Here is an 18,384-nt window from a genome sequence, read left to right on the forward strand (position 1 = left end):
AGAAAAGCTGTGGCAATTTCTCTGAGATGCTTGAACCAACCTGCCTGCCAATTTTCTTTTAAAATTGCATGACAGTGTATCAAAGAGAATTGATGCAACTTTAAAAGGAAAGGGCGGTCACAACAAATATTGATTTGATTTAGTTTTTTTCACTGTTTGCTGCTCCCTTTAGTAAATATTTTAATATTTTGAAGCTTTCAGCTTCATTATTTTTGAAAGCATCTTTGCTTTACAGAATTTTTTACATGCGCCAATGAATTTTGCACCGTACTGTACCTTTAGGATTTCCTCTACCAATTAGTTCCAGATATTCACCACTGTGTAAAAGTTACCCCTCAGAGGTCCTTTAAATTTTTCTCAACTCTAACCTGTGCCCTGCAAATTCTAATTATCTTTTCTACATATGCCCTCTATAACATCACATCTCTGTACTCCTGAAAAAATAAACACAGCCTGTCCAACACCTTCTTATAACTAAAGGCAACAATCTAGGGAATCTCTTCTGCACTTTCTCTATTGCTACCATATCCTTCCTTTATAATGGCAATCAGAAATTTACACAATACTATACCATCACCTAACCAAATGTTAGTACAATTGAAACATGATACTCAATGCCTTGGCCTATGGAGGTAATTATACCCAATGCCTTTCTCAAATTCCAGTCCACCAATGTCACCACTTTCAGAGAGCTATGGACTTACACCCCAAGGACATCCTGTATATCACCCTCCAACAGTCTCTACATTTATTCCACAGGTCCTGCCAGAATTTGAAACCCAAAGTGCATTGCCATGCATTCATCTGGAATTACTTTATCTGCCACTTCTCCATAGGTAATTGATCCTATTATATATGATTAAAATCTTGTTTGCTATCTACAATTGTAATGTAAATATAATTAGTTATCCTGGGCTTGCCTGTAACTTAAAGGCAATAACATTTACTAGGTTTGTCTTTTCCAGCTACTTAAGCAGACAGCTGGATCAGCTAAAGGATAGTTAAATGCCAGGTAGAGTAAGTAAAATGCCAATACTTTCACTGTTAGCTAATTGTCACTGAGCCCATTAATGCACCTTCATCGAGCTACATTCTATGCCTTAAGATGTCCACTGAAAATGACATTTAAGTACAATACATGTTCTCCAACACTAACTATATGCAATTCCATTCAGTGGCCACTTTATTAGGTACACCTGAACACTTGCTTGTTAATGCAAATATTTACTCAGCTAATTATGTGACAGAAACTCAATGCATTAAAGCATGCAGATGTAATCAAAACGTTCAGTTGTTGTTCAGACCAAATATCAGAATGGGGAAGAAATGTGGTCAAAGTGACTTTAACTGTGGAATGGTGGTTGGTGGCAGATGGGGTTGTTTGAGTATCTTAGAAACTGCTGATCTCCTGAACTTTTCATGTACAAGTGTCTTTAGAGTTTACAGATTTTGTGTGAAAATCCTAAAACATGCAGTGAGTGACAGTTCTGAGGGTGAAAACACTTTGTTAATAAGAGAAATCTGAGAAGAATGGCCAGACTGGCTCAAGCTGACAGGAAAGTGATAGTGACCCAAGTAACCATGCCTTACAACAGCGGTGAGCAGAGAGTATCTCTGAGTACACAACATGATTAACCTTGAAGTGGATGGGCTACAACAGCAGAAGACCACACCTGGTTCCACCCCGTACCTAATAAAGTGGTCACTGTGTGTACATCTGTAATCTCAAAGATTCAAAGTACATTTATTGTCAAAGAATGTATAAATTATATAACCATGTAATTATATATATGTAGCCACAAAGCAAGATATTTGAAAGAACCCAATTACCAAAAAAAATTAAAAGACGAACACTCGACGCACAAGAGGGAGAAAAGCATAAATCATGCAAACAATTGAAGCCAACAACAGCATTCCAAACCAGATCGAGTCCTCAGATCCGAACCCTGAAGCAGCCTAGAGTAGGCCCAAAGCCTTGATTATCAGTTCATCATTTTCATGGGCTTGGAACACGGCAACCAGGGCATTCTTCATAGCCTCAGTGCCATGGAGAGAGGAGTGACCATCACAGAGACGCTACCCTGATGCTCTGGGGTGGGGGGGGGGGGGGAGGGCATTTCTAATGACTAGCACTGTTTATTGTTCTTGGGTTAAGATGTTTTTGTGGGATTATGTGGGAAATTCCAGTTCATTTATTGTTACATTTTAGCCTGGGCTATACAGTTATTTGCTTGTGTATTTGTGGGTCACCCTAACTGTAACCGGTGTGTGTGATGGTCACCTCCCCCGTCTGTGTGAGACCGGTTGGGTTCACTCTCTGGGTCATGGTGCCCGAACTGTTTTGTGTTTATCACAATAAAATGGTTGTTTAGTTAACGAGCTTCCTCACCTGTCATTATGAACCAAATGCTTGCCACACTACTATAATTCTTGATTCAAGATTAAGATTAGAATAGTATATTATGCAAGCACTGAGTTGATAACGGGTCCCAGGGCTTGATGAAGGGTCTCAGCACAAAACATTGACTTTTTTCCCCCCTCCATTGATGCTGCCTAACCAACTGAGTTCCTCCGGCATTTGTAAATATTGAAACGGCCTCACGTCTTGTCTACTATTCGTGATCCTGAGGAGCTGGTGGTGATGGTGGCCCAGAGATTGGTTCTCATCACTCTGAGGAAATCATTGCTGTCTGTTGAAGTTAAGTTTAAAACAGAATAAAAAGGCTAAATTGTACCTATTTCCACGCCTCTCAGTGCCACTCAGGAAACTTGATCTTTCAACTTCCTGTTCAGTTTCTGCTCACACTAGAATCATGATTCCCAATGATATCAATAATAGTGCCATGCCTGTTTTTAAACTGCCGATCTGATTTTTAGTCTCAGACATCTAAAAAACAGCAGTAATTTTAGTCACAGAACAACAAGCCTTTATTGATGCCATTTTTTCTGGATCTCTGCTATTTAAATGGCCAATCACACTTGGATTACAATATTTTCCAGGCTGCTGCACATATTTCTGCAGTATCACTGAAGACTCACTGCCAGCATCACACTCCAAACACTGAGACATCATTCTATCTTTCAGATTTCTGGGCTCAACAGATTCTCATGAGGGAGAGGGAGAGGGAGAGGGAGAGGGAGAGGGAGAGAAAGAGAGAGAGAGAGAGAGAGTGTTTGTGAACATCCCTGTATTTTGGAGTTAAAGAGAGTGGAGAAGGAATGTGAGAGTAAATAAAAGTTCAGAATGTGTGTGGGGGGGGGGAGAGAGAGGGGGATAGACAGAGAATTTGTTGGAAGGCGATAGCAGATGAGGGCAGGTTGACCCAGGTGAAGAAGGGTCTCGGCCCAAAACGACAACTATTTATTTCTATAGTTGCTAATTGACCTGCTAAGTTTCTGCAACATTTTGTGTGTCCTGTAAAGCATTTTTTTTTTCAAGCTAGCTAACCATCGTATCTCCCAGGATGTTGCACATGATGAGTTAGGAGACCTGTAGCTAAATCTAGTTTGCATTGTTAAGGACTGCTGGCATAATTTAAGTTTAGTATTTAGATCCTTTGAATAATGCCATTCCCATTCAGTGTGGTTAATATTTACAGACAAACAATAACATCTGCTACATTGTTTTGCCATACATACAAAAATAATGTTTGCATTATATCAAACTTCACACAGTAATGAAAGAACTGAAATATCATCCTTCTACTACTTGAGATTCCAGACTGAGCCTAATGCAGTTTAGTGAAGCTTTGAAAAAATACACATGAAGTTTTCAAGCTGTTGTTGCAACACAGGGATTGCAAATTATGTTTGGCTATGATGAGCAGTGTACATAAATCTCACAGCGGTGTTCATACAGGACTGCCTGAAGGACATGTCCACTGAGGTTATATGGGTGGAACTGAGGAATAAGAAACAGATGACCATGTTAATGGAATTATATGAGAGACCACCCAATAGTCAGTGATATTTGGAGGAGCAAATTTGTAGAGAGCAGACAGTTGCAAGAAAAATAAGGATAGCTAGAAAACGATAGGTGAAGCCAGGTGGGTGGGAAAAGTAAAGGGCTAGAGAGGAAGGAATCTGATAGGAAGGGAGAGTAGACCATGGGAAAAAGGAAAGAAGGAAGGGCAGCAGGGCGAGGTGATAGGCAGGTGAGAAGAGGTGAGGGTCCCCCCTAAGTAGCCCATGACTCTACATTTTTCTTACACCCATGTGCCTATCTAAGAGTCTCTTAAATGTTCTTACTGTATTACCTTCTAGCTCCACTCCCAGCAGAGAGGTGCAGACATCTACCCCTGTCTGTGTAAAAGTCTGCAAGTACTGACTATTTCAAATTGCATTTAGTTGATTGTTCAATGTGGTCTCTGAAAACAGCAATGTTATAACATCTCGTACTATCAGGTGTGTAAACAAGTTGAGCAAGTTGTGATTGTATTCACTTAACATTTCTTGGTGGTGGTTAGAATGTACTTGACATTTACATGAACTTTCAGGAATGCAATTGCACTTATGATGCCCGGTATAAGACACAGACTCCCTTAGACTCTGTTGAATTTGGCTATTGGACTCTTGTCCACAATGTAGGCCATGATTTGCTCTACACTATAGTTTCAGGCCTATGATGTTAAAAACAAGAAGCTAAAGGAAATTCAGTTCAGATGAAAGTTCTTGACCCAAGACATTAATTGTCCATTTCCCTCCATGGATGCTGTCTGACCTGCTGAGTTCCCCACCTCTTACAGTATTTGTTGATGCAGGATCCAGCATCTGCAGCCTCTTGTGCTGCTGGTTGAATGCAGAAAGGTCCTTCCAAGCCCACAAATGGCAAAATAGGGCCTATTGATGATGTCAATGGCTACAATAAAAAATGTTGATTCAAATAGACATGACTAACTCAAAGCACTTACATCAGTAGTACAAGCCCCACCAAGTATACTTCTCCATTTTATATAGGTGTGTCAGCTTAAACAATACACAGAGAGCAGTAAGACCTCAATAGGGTCTTTGCCTAAGGTAACTAGCAAGCTGTTGAGTGTCCTCCACTTCCAAAAGCAAAGCTGGTGAAAACTTACACAAGAACTAAATTAATGGGAAGCTGGTGTGAGAAATTAATTTGTTCAATGTTGGGATACTGTAGCTCACTTTGACAGTTGGTGAAGAAAGTCTATGTCTTAAGATAACTTGTCTTTCATTTATAGCTGGATTAGCACCACAAGGATCATGAGTGATTAAGTAGGGCATGTATTTTGATGCAGAAGAGAGTAGTGATTGAAAATGACAATGAAATTAACCTTTCTACCAGTGACTGAGCTTTTGATTTCAGGTCCCTGCACGTGAAGTCTTCCAAACAACAAGTTCAGAGAAAAAAATATGTTAAGAATGCCATAGGGAAGAGGGTGGGAAGAACATAGATTTACTTATACGAAATCTATGGTGCCCCCATTGAGATCTCAATTCAGGTTCCACAAATTGCTTATTATGGAAGCACCATCACAAAATTCAGTTCCTGATTATTCATGGACATAGAAGTTCCTTTTCTACATTTCAAGTCTGGTGCAGGGATGCTATTTCCAAATAAAATTTTGAATAAGTAGCTCCAAGTTTTTATCCTTATGCTCAGAGTAATTGAAGTTCTTTCAATATCAAGCGCCTTCAGTTATGTAGACTCGACAATATCATCAAAGTTCACTGGAAGATTAAAGAACAGCAGCAAAGTCCTCTCCTGAGCTACCATCCTTAGCTGAAAGTTCCTAGTTATACTTACACATCACTGTAGGCGCTTTGTTTACATGCCTATTCACCAGAAGCAGGCATTCTGTCGTGGTAAAGGATTACTAGGCAGACAAAGGAAAATGTGCTCAAAGGAAAATGAAGCATCCCTTTGAACTATGAATGCTCAAAATAGTGAAAGGTTATTCAAGATGGCAGTGAGAATCTCAAGTCAATGCACTGGGAGAATGAAGAAGCTCTGGGCAAATGGCAAAAGTAGTGCAGCACTTCACAAACCACCCATCTGCCTTATCAGCCAGTGTCTGCACCCACATTGGTCTTATCATTCACAACAGACCCTACAAATTCAGAGTGGAAGTGATGCACCATTGATAACTCTCTGAGATGTGAGACGAGATATCGGCTTTTATTGACGAAAGAAAGAACAAGCAGCAATTGACCACCATGCTACATCCTGGAGACTGAGGGCAGGGCTCAGGCCTCAATTCCTCAATCGCCTTTATACCGGGGTCTGTGGGAGGAATCACGGTCAGTGGGAGGAGCCACAGGAGCAGTCAGCAGGGGGCGTGCCCAGACGGGTATATGTAGTTCACCACATTCACCCCCCCCCCCCCCCCCGTTTTAAAAGAGAGTCCCCATGGGGCGAAGTTTCTTACAAGTATATTTACAGGTTAAGTCTATCAGGTGGTTGAATCTGTCGCTGCGATCTACGTAGCACCGGCTGTGATTGCACAGGTGCCGGTGGTGATTGCACCGGAGACGGTGGTTGTGCTGGTTCCAGCCTAACTGCAGGTGTCAGCCAACTAGGCGTTAGTGATCCCTCATGTGTGTGCGAGGCACCTGGTATATGCGTGTGCGAGACGCCTGGTATAGGAGTGTCATGAGGAGTCTGTGTAGGGCTCGGTGTGCGCTGTGTCACCTCGGGTACAGGGTTCATACTTACCGTGGAGCGTTCGGGGTAGTGGTCTGCTGCTCCTGCGGGCGCCAGGTCGCGGACGGAGACCGTGTCCTCCCGCCCCTCTGGTAAGACCACGTAGGCATACTGGGGGTTCGCATATAGAAGGTGAACCCTCTCGACCAGCGGGGAGTATTTATTGCTCCTTACATGTTTCCGGAGCAGCACTGGCCCTGGGGATGTCAGCCAAGCTGGTAGGGTGGTCCCAGTGGCAGACTTCCTGGGAAAAGAGAATAGGCGCTCGTGAGGGGTGGCATTGGTGGACGTACATAACAGGGAGCGGATAGAGTGGAGTGCCTCGGGGAGGACCTCCTGCCATCGAGAGACCGGCAACCCTTTTGACTTAAGGGCTAGAAGTGTGGCCTTCCACACTGTGGCATTCTCCCTCTCCACCTGTCCATTTCCCCGGGGATTATAGCTCATGGTCCTACTAGTAGCAATGCCCCTAGCCAGCAGGTACTGGCACAGCTCATCACTCATAAAGGAGGACCCTCTATCACTGTGGATATAGCAGGGATATCCGAACAGAGTGAAGAGCTGGCGCAGGGCTTTTATGACGGACGTGGCTGTGGTATCGGGGCAGGGGATGGCAAAGGGGAACCGCGAGTACTCGTCGATAATGTTGAGAAAGTAGACATTGCATTCGGTGGAGGGAAGGGGGCCCTTAAAGTTGACACTCAGTCGCTCAAAGGGGCGGGTGGCCTTGATAAGTTGCACCTTTTCAGGACAGTAGAAGTGCGGTTTGCACTCAGTGCAGACTTGGCAGTCCCTGGTCATCGTCCTGATCTCCTCAAGGGAGTACGGCAGGTTCCGGGCTTTCACGAAATAATAAAATCGGGTGACCCCCGGGTGGCAAAGATGTGCATGGAGGGCGTATAGCTGGTCGAGCTGTGCGCTGGCACACGCACCCCGGGATAGGGCATCAGGGGGCTCATTGAGCCTTCCAGGCCGGTACAGGATATCATAGTTGTAGGTGGAGAGTTCTATTCTCCACCACAAAATATTATCATTTTTGATTTTGCCCCGCTGTTGGTTGCTAAACATGAACGCAACTGAGCGCTGGTCGGTCAGCAAGGTGAACCTTTTGCTGGTGAGATAGTGCCTCCAGTGCCTAACAGCTTCCACTATGGCCTGGGCTTCTTTCTCCACCGCGGAGTGCCGAATTTCAGGGCCTTGAAGGGTACGAGAAAAGAATGCTACCGGCCTGCCTGCCTGATTGAGGGTAGCAGCCAGCGCGAAATCAGAGGCGTCACTCTCTACTTGGAAGGGAATGGTCTCGTCCACCGCATGCATCGTTGCTTTGGCAATATCCCCTTTAATGCAGCTGAAGGCCGCGTGGGCCTCAGCAGAGAGGGGAAATGTGGTGGACTTGACCAGGGGGCGGGCTCCTCAGACAGGATGAAGAGGTCAATACTCCCCAATGCCATTAGGCTTTACAATTCAACCACCAGGACTTAAGAACTTTTTAAAAGCTATTATTAATGCTTTTTGAGATAGTGATTTAGATGCATATCATATTTTTTTACTGAGTTAAGTATTGTATGTATGTTTTGCTACAACAAGTGTATGGGACATTGGAAAAAAGTTGAATTTCCCCATGGGGATGAATAAAGTATCTATCTATCTATCTAATGAGGGACCCATTGGGCGTAATAGGAAAAGAAGCCCAGGCACCGTCTGAGGGCTTTGAGGGTGGTGGGAAGAGGGAGTTCTAACAGGGGGTGCATACGGTTGGGATCAGGGCCAATGACCCTGTTCTCCACGACATAGCGAGCCGGGTGGTTCCGAACACACACTTGTCCCTGTTATAAGTAAGGTTCAGGGCTTTGGCCACTTGGAAAAATCATTGGAGGTTGGTGTTGTGATCTGACCAGTCGTGACCACAGATGGTGATATTATCCAAATAAGGAAATGTGGCCTTCAGTTGGCACTGGTCCACCATCCGGTCCATTTCCCTCTGGAAGACAGAGACACCATTTGTGACACCAAAGGGGACGCGCAGGAAGTGATAGAGCCTGCCGCCCGCCTCGAAGGCGGTGTAGGGGCGGTCCTCCGGGCGGATGGGGAGCTGGTGATAAGCGGATTTCAGATCTATTGTCGAGTACACCTTGTACTGAGCTATCTGGTTGACCATATCCGCGATGCGGGGTAGGGGGTACGCGTCAAGCTGCGTGAACCTATTGATGGTCTGGCTATAGTCCACGACCATCCTATTTCTCTGCCCGGTCTGAACAACAACCACCTGGGCCCTCCAAGGACTTGTGCTTGGCTCAATGATCCCCTCCCTGAGCAGCCGCTGCACCTCCGACTGAATGAAGGCCCTGTCCCCCGCGCTGTACCTCCTGCTTTTAGTTGCCACCGGTTTACAGTCGGGGGTCAGGTTGGCGAACAGCGCTGGGGGAGGGATCTTGGGGGTGGAGAGGCTGCAAGTGGTGTCAGTAGCGCAGCTGTCGGCATGGTGCTGGGTGGGATGTGCGGATCGGTGTGTGTGTGTGGTCAGTAGCGGGGTATATGACGAAGTCCCACAAAACTGAGGATTCCTGACAGTGAGTAGTGGGAGGGGCCCGTCATATGCCATAGTCACACTTTCGAGGTGGCTCTGGAAGTCCAGCCCCAATAGCACAGGCGCGCACAGTTGAGGCATGACCAGTAGCGCAAAGTTCCGATATTCTGTGCCCTGCACCACCAATGTCGCTACACAATCCACCCGGATGTCTGTGGAATACGACCCAGAAGCCATGGTGACCCTCTGGCTTACCGGCCGTGTCACGAGTCCGCAGCGTTGCACCGTGTCCGGGTCAATAAAACTCTCAGTGCTGCCTGTGTCAAACAGGCAGCTAGTCCTGTGCCCCTCCACCAGGACATCCATCATTGACTTTGCAAGCTGGTGTGGGGCGCTTTGGTCGAGGGTTACAGAGGCCAGAGTTGAACTGCCGTCTTGGTGCCTGGTAAGCACCGGTGGGTCGGGGTGGGGCGAGGTGGCACCGACAAAGATGGCGGCCCCCATGCCTCGCACGAGGTGGACAGGCAAGATGGTGGCGACCAAGATGGCGGCCCCCATGCCTCACACGCAGCGCTGCCTGACCCCGCTCGTGGTTTAGACTTACAGACCTTGGCAAAATGGCCCTTCTTCCCAAAGCGGGAGCAGGTCGCTTCTCGGGCCGGGCAGCGTTTTCGGGGGTGCTTTTCGAGTCCGCAGAAGTAACACTGCACGTACTTGCGACTGGCCGCCGCTGTGGTCAGGTTCAGGGAGTTCGTGGAATCACAACTGGCAGCGGCGGTGGTGAATTCGCTCACAGGAACTGGCGGCGGCGGGGTCTGAGGTGTCCACGGGACCGGCAGGGGATCGTGCGGCTGGACAGTGTCAGCGTTGTGCAGAGCAGCCTCCAGCATGTCGGCCGTCTCGATCGCCGAGCGTAAGGTAAGATCAGCATTTTCCAGCAGCCGCTGGCACACATACACTGACCTGATCCCCGTAACAAAGGCATCTCATACTAGCAGCTCCGAATGTTGCTCCGCCGTCAGAGCTTTGCAGTCGCAAGTTCAGACGAGTGTCTGTAGGGCTCAGAGAAACTCGGCGCTCGACTCTCCAGCCCACTGTTGCCGCGTCGCTAAGCGATGTCTTGCGTAGACAGTGTTCACCGGCCGCAGGTACTGTCTTTTAAGGGCGTCCAGTGCCCTTTGGTAGGTCGGTAGGTCCCTGATAAGGGAGAATACTTTCGAACTTACTCTAGATAGTAATATTTTGTACTTTGTGGCAGGCTCAGTCACTGGAATCTGTTCCAAGTATGATTGGAAACATGCAAGCCAGAGTTCAAAGGCAAGAGCTGCTTCGGAGTCTTGCGGATCAAGGTCTAATTTTTCCGGACGTAAAATGCTGTCCATGGTTTAAACTTACAGTCAATAAAATTGATGCACCGTCAATAACTCTCTGAGACGTGAGGCGAGATATTGGCTTTTATTGACTGGAAGAAAGAACAAGCAGCAATTGACCACCATACTACTTCCTGGAGACTGAGGGCTGGGCTCAGGCCTCAATCGCCTTTATACCGGGGTCTGTGGGAGGAGCCACAGGAGCAGTCAGCGGGGGGGGGTTGTCCAGACAGGTATATGTAGTTCACCACAGGAAGCAAGCCATCCTCCGTCCTGAGGGACTGTCGAAGAAGACACATGAATCTGTGTGGGAGACACAAAACACCATAAATGCTTAACTCTGGAGCCAGAAAAAAACAGACAGCATCTCTTGAGGCAAGGTGAATGTCTATATTTTGGGTCTTGTCCCTGCATCAGGACTGAGAGTGTGGAGGAAGTATAAAGAGGAGAGAGGGAGGGCCTAGTAGGTGATTGATGGAACCAGGTGAGCTAAAGAATGATGGAAGATGGAGCCAGGTGGTGAGGTAGAGGAGAGGGCCGAGAGAAAAAATGCTGGTGGTTGATTGGTGGAAACGTACTGTACAAGCAATAAACACAAGGAATGTGTTGGAAGGCGATAGCAGATGAAGGGTAGGTTGACCCTTGAGAAAGCCATCACAGGCACTAACAAAGGCGTAGTACACAGTGAAACACACACTCAATTTAAAGTGAAAATAATGTAGCAATAGCTTCAATTGGGTTAGATGACGAGTTTGGTAGCATGAATGAAGGCTGGGTGTCGAATATCGAGAGTGTGGAACTGTATTGTAACACGAATAATGTGGAGGAGCAAAAGAAAACCCCTATGCTTCTTAGCTTAATGGGTGCAAGAATATACAGTCTCTTACGCAATTTAGTAACCCCTGGAAAGCCAGGAAGCAAGACATTCAATGAGATTGTTACAATTTTATAAAATCACTTGAGCCCTAAACCACTGGTAATAGATGAGAGATTTAGATTTTACAAAAAGACCAGTCAAAAGATGAAAGCATTTCTGAATATATTGCAGAATTATGCAGACTTTCCTACTGCTGTTACTTTGGGAGATGGAGTTTCTGATGCATTAAGGGACAGGCTTGTATGTGGCATGCGCAGTCAAAGTACTCAAAAGAGTCTACTATTCGAAAGAGACCTAACCTTAGAAAGGGCATTGACCATTGCAATATTGTTAGAGACTGCAGCAAAGGATGCAGAACTACAGTAAAGGAGGTTAGAATGTGAAATGCACCAAATGTCCCTGAATGGTGCAAAAACCAAAGATGTTACCAATGTGGCAAATCCTCCCATGATGCAAATGACTGTTGGTTCAAAGGAAAAGTCTGAAGAAGTGTCACGGATAAGGTCACAGAGGGAAAGTGTGCGAGACGGACACAAAGCACAATTGAGTGAAAAGTCTCAAACACAGAACTAAGTAAATGCTAAAGTTATCAAATGTAAAACAGAATCAGACAACAAAGAGCTTGACAAAGGTGAACTGTTATGCCTTTAACTGCCTAATATAATTGAAGCCGATCACAAAATCATTTGGATCACAATAGGTGTGTCCAGTGTAAAACTGAAAATGGAACTGGATATAGGATCAGGTTTGTCTGTAATTCCAGAAGCCGACTCTAACAGACTGTTTTCTAAAATACCATTGGAAAAGACCTTAGTGATGCCAAAGACTTACACAGGCAAAAAAGTGTCTCCCAAAGGTAAACAGAAAGTGTGATGTATGGAAGCCATACACAACAGCTAGAGCTTTATGCATTTAAAAGTGGAGGGTCAGCACTTTTCAGACGTGAATAGTTGAGAAAAATCCAACTAGACTGGGACTCAATCAAAGCTCTCAGTATGTCATTCAACAGGCAATGGCAGCCCAAATGGTAGCACTAACCAGAGACTGACACAGCTCCTTAATGCTAATCAGAAGGTGTTTGAGGAGGGAATAGATAAATAGATCAAAGACTTGGCCGAAAACTGTTCAGGATGCCAAGAAGTTCAAAATACACCGTTACACCCGTAGGAGTGATGACTTTCACCATGGCAAAGAGTACATATTGACTTTGCTGAGCCATTCATGGACTCCTTGTTCATGATTGCTGTGGATGCTCATTTCAAGTGGCCGGAGGTTATACCAATGAAGTCAACCACATCAGCAAAGACTGCCTCTGCTCTGAGGACTATCTTCACCTCTAGGGAAGTTACGTTTTACCAGGCCTCTTTTAATTTCCTGATTCCTTCTGTCCTCTGCCCCATTCAATTGCACATGGAATGGAGTGCTGTACTCTACTTACATTCCTACTTGTTCACTCATGGCTTTTAAGCATTTACCCATGAAGGAGGACCCTCTGTCTACATGTAAATAAGCAGAAATGCCAGCATGAGTCTTGGAGTCCTGTGATGATAATGGTCTCGCAACAAGAAGTGGTGAGGACGAACCATGTATGTCCCGTACAAATGTCAAATATCACAAGAATATACTTATTTGGTTTCTAAAAAGATGGGTTGCCTTGTTATGCCAGAAATTGTCTTATATAATCAATCTGTCACATCTGCATCGATGCCTTTGATTTTATTTTTCTCTTAGAAAGCCATCTTGTGATTCCTCCATTCTTTATCATTTGCAATGAAGCAACATTTAGGGCCACCAGTAGAACATGGCCAATGTTCCATCAGTGTTTTGTCCATCACCATTATTGAGCCCAATTCCTTGGTGGACTTCTCGAATCAGTTCTTCCCACTTACTAGTGGAAGGTTTTTGTTTGTTATCTTTCTTCAGTGCAATACTCTAACCTTACCTTCACAATCAACCTCATATTTGCAGTGTTGGAAATCCTTTAGGATTGGGTTTAGTGGTGTGTAGGGGTATTCTTAAAACATCATACTAGTTAACTTTTATTCGTTGCTTATTTACTTCCAAACCGCTAGTCTCCCTTGGCATAGCAAGTCCATCCTGACAGTTTGTTTTGATTAAATTATTACCATAGGTGTATAACTGGTCTGCAGTAAATATGTATTAATGGTCAAGTTAATAATAATACAGATAGTCTTCCACATGGACAAGTACGTAAGTGGCTTTCCTCTGTGTTTCCCATCCATCTTGCTCAATTTGAAGAGATAAAATCTATTATTCCATTTTTCTGCTGTAGTACTAACACATTCATAATATCACCAACATTTGCCAGAGCAGTTACTAGAACCATGATGTCAGCCATTTATGGTAGTGTGCTGTGCTGTAGCACTTATCAAGTGTGCACAACTGCAAATTGATACTAATAATTTAAACCTTTTTATAAATATAGTATGTCCTACATTGGGTGCCAACTGTGATTATATTGAGTGTACCTATTCTAGAGTCCTAAATTAAGCCAATACTTTAAGTTTGATATTTCTAGGTGTCTAAAAGTGCCCTCACTTTAGGAAAATTATACTATATCAACCTATAATGCAAAGACTAATTTATTTAACTACTTTAGTCTCTTTTGTGAAGAGGTTTGGCTGTTAATGATCACTATTTCAAGCCATAAGTTCTCCCCTCTCAAGTAAAGAGGAGATACTTCCAGCTTATGAAGCGTATTAAATACAATTATTTTATTTTAAATGGAACACATTTATTTTGAGGAATAATTATAACAATGATTATAATTCTACAAAGGATTTCTGGCCATAAGTATAATTTTTACAAACTACAAAATTATGCTAATGAATTGCAGACAAGCATGTTCTCTGTCACACAAAAGAAGACTCTGGGAAGAGATCTCTCTCAAGTTGAGGCTGGGGAGTAGATTCTATGTCTTCACCTCTATGACTGCTCCCAACCTTACTGTCTTATAATATTTATATAATATTTATTTATATTATATTTATACATGTTTTGCCAGTCGTCTAGTGATTACCTCATCTGCATGTGATGATTTTACAACTGCATTAATCAGGTCAGACAGCAGAAGCTCTAGGTTAACAGACAACGTTGTTCTGATTAGGTTGTAGTCTCAAGTAAGTCAACAATAGAGTTTATGAGCTTGTACAGTATAGTTTCTCAAGAGAATGGTTATATAATACCGGTTACAAATTAATAATAGACGTCTTGAAACTTTTGTCTGCTCTGCTAAAAAGCTGAGTTTAACAAAATGCCTCTTGCCCTGGATAATGAATACACATCACAATGAAGGAACAAGGGAAATTGATTAACATGAACTCTAATATATCTCTCTCTCTCTCTCTCTCTCTCTCTCTCTCCCTCTCTCTCTCTCTCTCACGCGCCCTGGCCTCATCAAAAGGGTTTATCCTATTTATTGCTTTATATTAGCTTTGATGGTAACAGTAGCTTTGATGTCTATTGTCTTTCTATTTCTCTCCATTCCCTGTTATGAACTGTGCTTTTGACTGTGAAAAGACAAAGTAAGTAATTGGAAGTGTGAGTGGATACACTATATAGCTGCATCGGATACAAAATGCAATCTGTGTATGATTTGATTATTCATGACAAGTATTGAAAGTCATTAAGGGGTGAAGGTAACTGGGTCATTGGTACTTGGTATACTGAATAACTGAAATTAATAATGGGTTCTCTTGACTTAGTGACCTTACTACATTATTGTCAAAACATTGGAATATTACACATTGTGACCATGATTATTCCCCATTCCACCATCACCACTTTTGTTTGCTTACAGTCCTCAATGCTGAAAACAGCTCTGTCCCTCTTATTAGAATCTCCAAAAGCATTGTGAAGACTCACTTTAAAAATACATGGCATTCATGACCTGGGAGCTTCTCTAATTAGGAGAATCAGGAAGTATGATATTGTAAACTGAAACACTTATTATAAAGTGCTGTCAGACTGTAAACCCTGTAGCAGCATGTGACTTCATTAAACTGAGACATAAGATTATGTGAGTATCACTGTTAGGAGTTAGCATACTCGGGGGTTGAAAGGGTCATCTTCTTTCACATTTCCCCTTGCACTAGGAATTAGGTCAAAAAGTTGAAATCATGTGATTACATCTTCCCCCCCCACCCCACTCCTTCCTAGGGATCAAGGATGACTTATACTAAACCAGTGTTATGTGTGGTGAGGTGACAAATGAGGCAGAAGTGAGAACTGTAGGCACATCGACACATGGTACAAAGGATGTTTGAAGGAGTGAGTGAGTGGTAGTTTAGGAAGGGGTGTCGTCATTCCACTGTTTACACTGGGATCTTTGTGTTCCTACTGCACAGGTTTAAAGGTTTCCAATATCATCCCGGATGCTCATTCTGCACTTTGAGTGGTCAGGGCTCAGAACTTCTAGGAATCAGTTGGGATGCTTCATTTCTTCAAGCAGCTTTGAGATATCCTTGAATATTTTCTTTTGAATGCCAAAGCATAAAATAGACTGTTTTAAGGATACGATGCTGGGCGTGAAAAGTAAGTGCCGTTGCTGTAAGAACATACTGATTGTAACTAGGACTTCAATGTTGGTCTGAAAGAGAACACTGTCATTGGTTCATTTTCCCTTTTCTCCGCTAAATATGAAGTATTTTGCAATCTCAGCTTTAGTGGTTTCTTTCCAATACCTTGAGGTATCTGCTGGAGATAGTCCAAGACTCAGAAGCATCTTCGGAATCAGGGATCACTGTTACCCAATAGACTAAGCTTTGTGCCATGCTGACTGGGCGTTTATCATATATCTTTTTCCTTACTCCATGAAAACTTCTGCTGGTGCAGTGAAGGATGTGGTGAATTTAATCATTAACATACGCCTTCCTTCACAGATTGCTTTTGAGATACGAGACATAGTCCACATTTTCTCAGTCGCACTGAATGTTTGCAGTTGGGAGAGCAGTGCTGTGCAGTGGCAGCAGGTTAGTAGATGTTGGATATTTAATATTTCAGCAAAATTTGAGTAATATTGTAAATATATTATTTAATTAAGCATTCTTGTTCATTTAAATAACTCATTACGGGTTATATGGAAAAGTATGTGAATATTATGCATCATCCCATCATCATGTCATATATGTGTGCCTCACTTGAAGTAAAACAAAACTAAGATACGTGTTTTGGAGTTATAAACCTAACAGTCATAACGAAGAAGTTTTAAATGAACCCAAGATGTCTACCTACCTGTTGCAGCACAGCATGACGATTGAGTTTAAAAAAGTGTAACAAGACATTCAAGATTTTAAAAAAAGCAGCACAGCATATACTTCTTTGGGTAGAGACAGAAAAGGTTGAGTTAAAAAAAAGGCAGAAAACAGATAAGTTCACCCATTCATAAATGGTGAGTACTGGGTGATAATTATCATAATTTTTTAATAAAGCAGAAATGGTTGGCTACAGCAGAAACATGGATGAACAACACACACAAAATGCTGGAGGAACTCAGTAGGCCAGGTAGCATCTACGTAAAAGAGTACAGTTGACCTTTGGGTTGAGACTCTTCAGCAGGACTGGAGAATAAAAGATAAGGAGTAGATATGATGGCAGAATATAGTATTAATGTTAAGACTCTTGGCAGTGTGGAGGATCAGAACAATCTTGGGGTCCAAGTCCATAGGACACTCAAAGCTGCTGTGCAGATTGACTGGGTGGTTAAGAAGACATACGGTATATTGGCCTTCATCAATCGTGGGATTGAGTTTAGGAGCGGAGAGGTAATGTTGCATCTATATAGGACCCTGGACAGACCCCACTTGGAGTACTGTGCTCAGTTCTGGTTGCCTCACTGCAGGAAGGATGTGGAAGCCATAGAAAGGGTGCAAAGGAGATTTACAAGGATGTTGCCTGGATTGAGGAGCATGCCTTATGAGAATAGGTTCAGTGAACTTGGCCTTTTTCTCCTTGGAGCAACAGAGGATGAGAGGTGACCTGATAGAGGTGTATAAGATAATGAGAGGCATTGCTTGGGTGGATAGTCAAAGGCTTTTTCCCAGGGCTGAAATGGCTAACATCTGAGGGCACAGTTTTAAGGTGCTTCTCCCCCACCAGCAAAAATGCATCGCCATCCCCCACCGAGCACTCAAGCATGCAGCAAAGTATCAATAAAGACACAGACTTGCAGTTCCCCAAAGTCCACTCATTCATCCTGTAATTGAACACACCACAGGCTCTCTCTCTCCCTAATAAAGGAAAAACAGGTGTCTCTGTTTCACAACGAGAGGGAAGACATTACAAACAACACGCTGATTTACGATGTTAAAAATCCATTGCATTGTTTTTTCCAAGCTCTGTGCCCACCAAGAACTCTGGTCTCTGGGCACACAGCTAGCAGCCAGCCCGCTGCTTTTGATCTTCCGTCTTCCCATGACACACTGATTCCCTGCAGAGGCATTGACCACGAGTCCGCCCAGCTCCAAAGCCATGAAATCCAAAACTCAAAATGTGTGCTAATCTTCTAGGCTGCGTCCTTGGTATCTCAAATAATAGCCATTTATGAGACACCCAAAGCGGGTCCCATTCCCACAAAGAACCAAAGCCAGCATGTAACTCCAAGTCAGGGTCTTCAAAAGAACCCTGAAAGAGAAATATAGAGATATTAAAGATAGAAATAGAGCTGTTTCTGAGGATGCAAGCAAAGGAGTCACCGTTAAATGTGATTAATTCCTTAGCTCTACCTACAAGTGGGAGTGGTGAAATAAAGTGATGGGAAGTTGGTTGCTGAAATAGAGCTGGAAAAAGGGAATTCTGATAAGAGAGGCTTGGATTTCCAGCATATGCAAATTTTCTCTTGTTTGAGAAAGACAGACATGATTGATTGCACAAGAGATAACAGGTTATTGTATACTAAGCAAATTGAGTAGCATTTTAAAGCAAATGA

General features: G+C 43.6%; 1 long non-coding RNA gene across 2 annotated transcripts in view; it reads left to right on the forward strand.

Annotated features, from left to right (window-relative positions):
• The window catches only part of LOC140734459 (uncharacterized), a 134,303-nt gene that overhangs the window by 62,239 nt on the left and 53,680 nt on the right, over positions 1-18,384 (forward strand). The window contains exon 4 of one of the 2 annotated variants that reach the window (XR_012100546.1): positions 16,340-16,429. This is a non-coding gene — a long non-coding RNA (uncharacterized lncRNA). Of the gene's footprint in view, positions 1-758; positions 837-16,339; positions 16,430-18,384 lie in introns of those variants that run through there. The other variant, XR_012100547.1, reaches the window with a different exon arrangement.

Source organism: Hemitrygon akajei, chromosome 10 (genome assembly GCF_048418815.1).
Source record: "Hemitrygon akajei chromosome 10, sHemAka1.3, whole genome shotgun sequence".
Lineage (NCBI taxonomy): Eukaryota > Metazoa > Chordata > Chondrichthyes > Myliobatiformes > Dasyatidae > Hemitrygon > Hemitrygon akajei.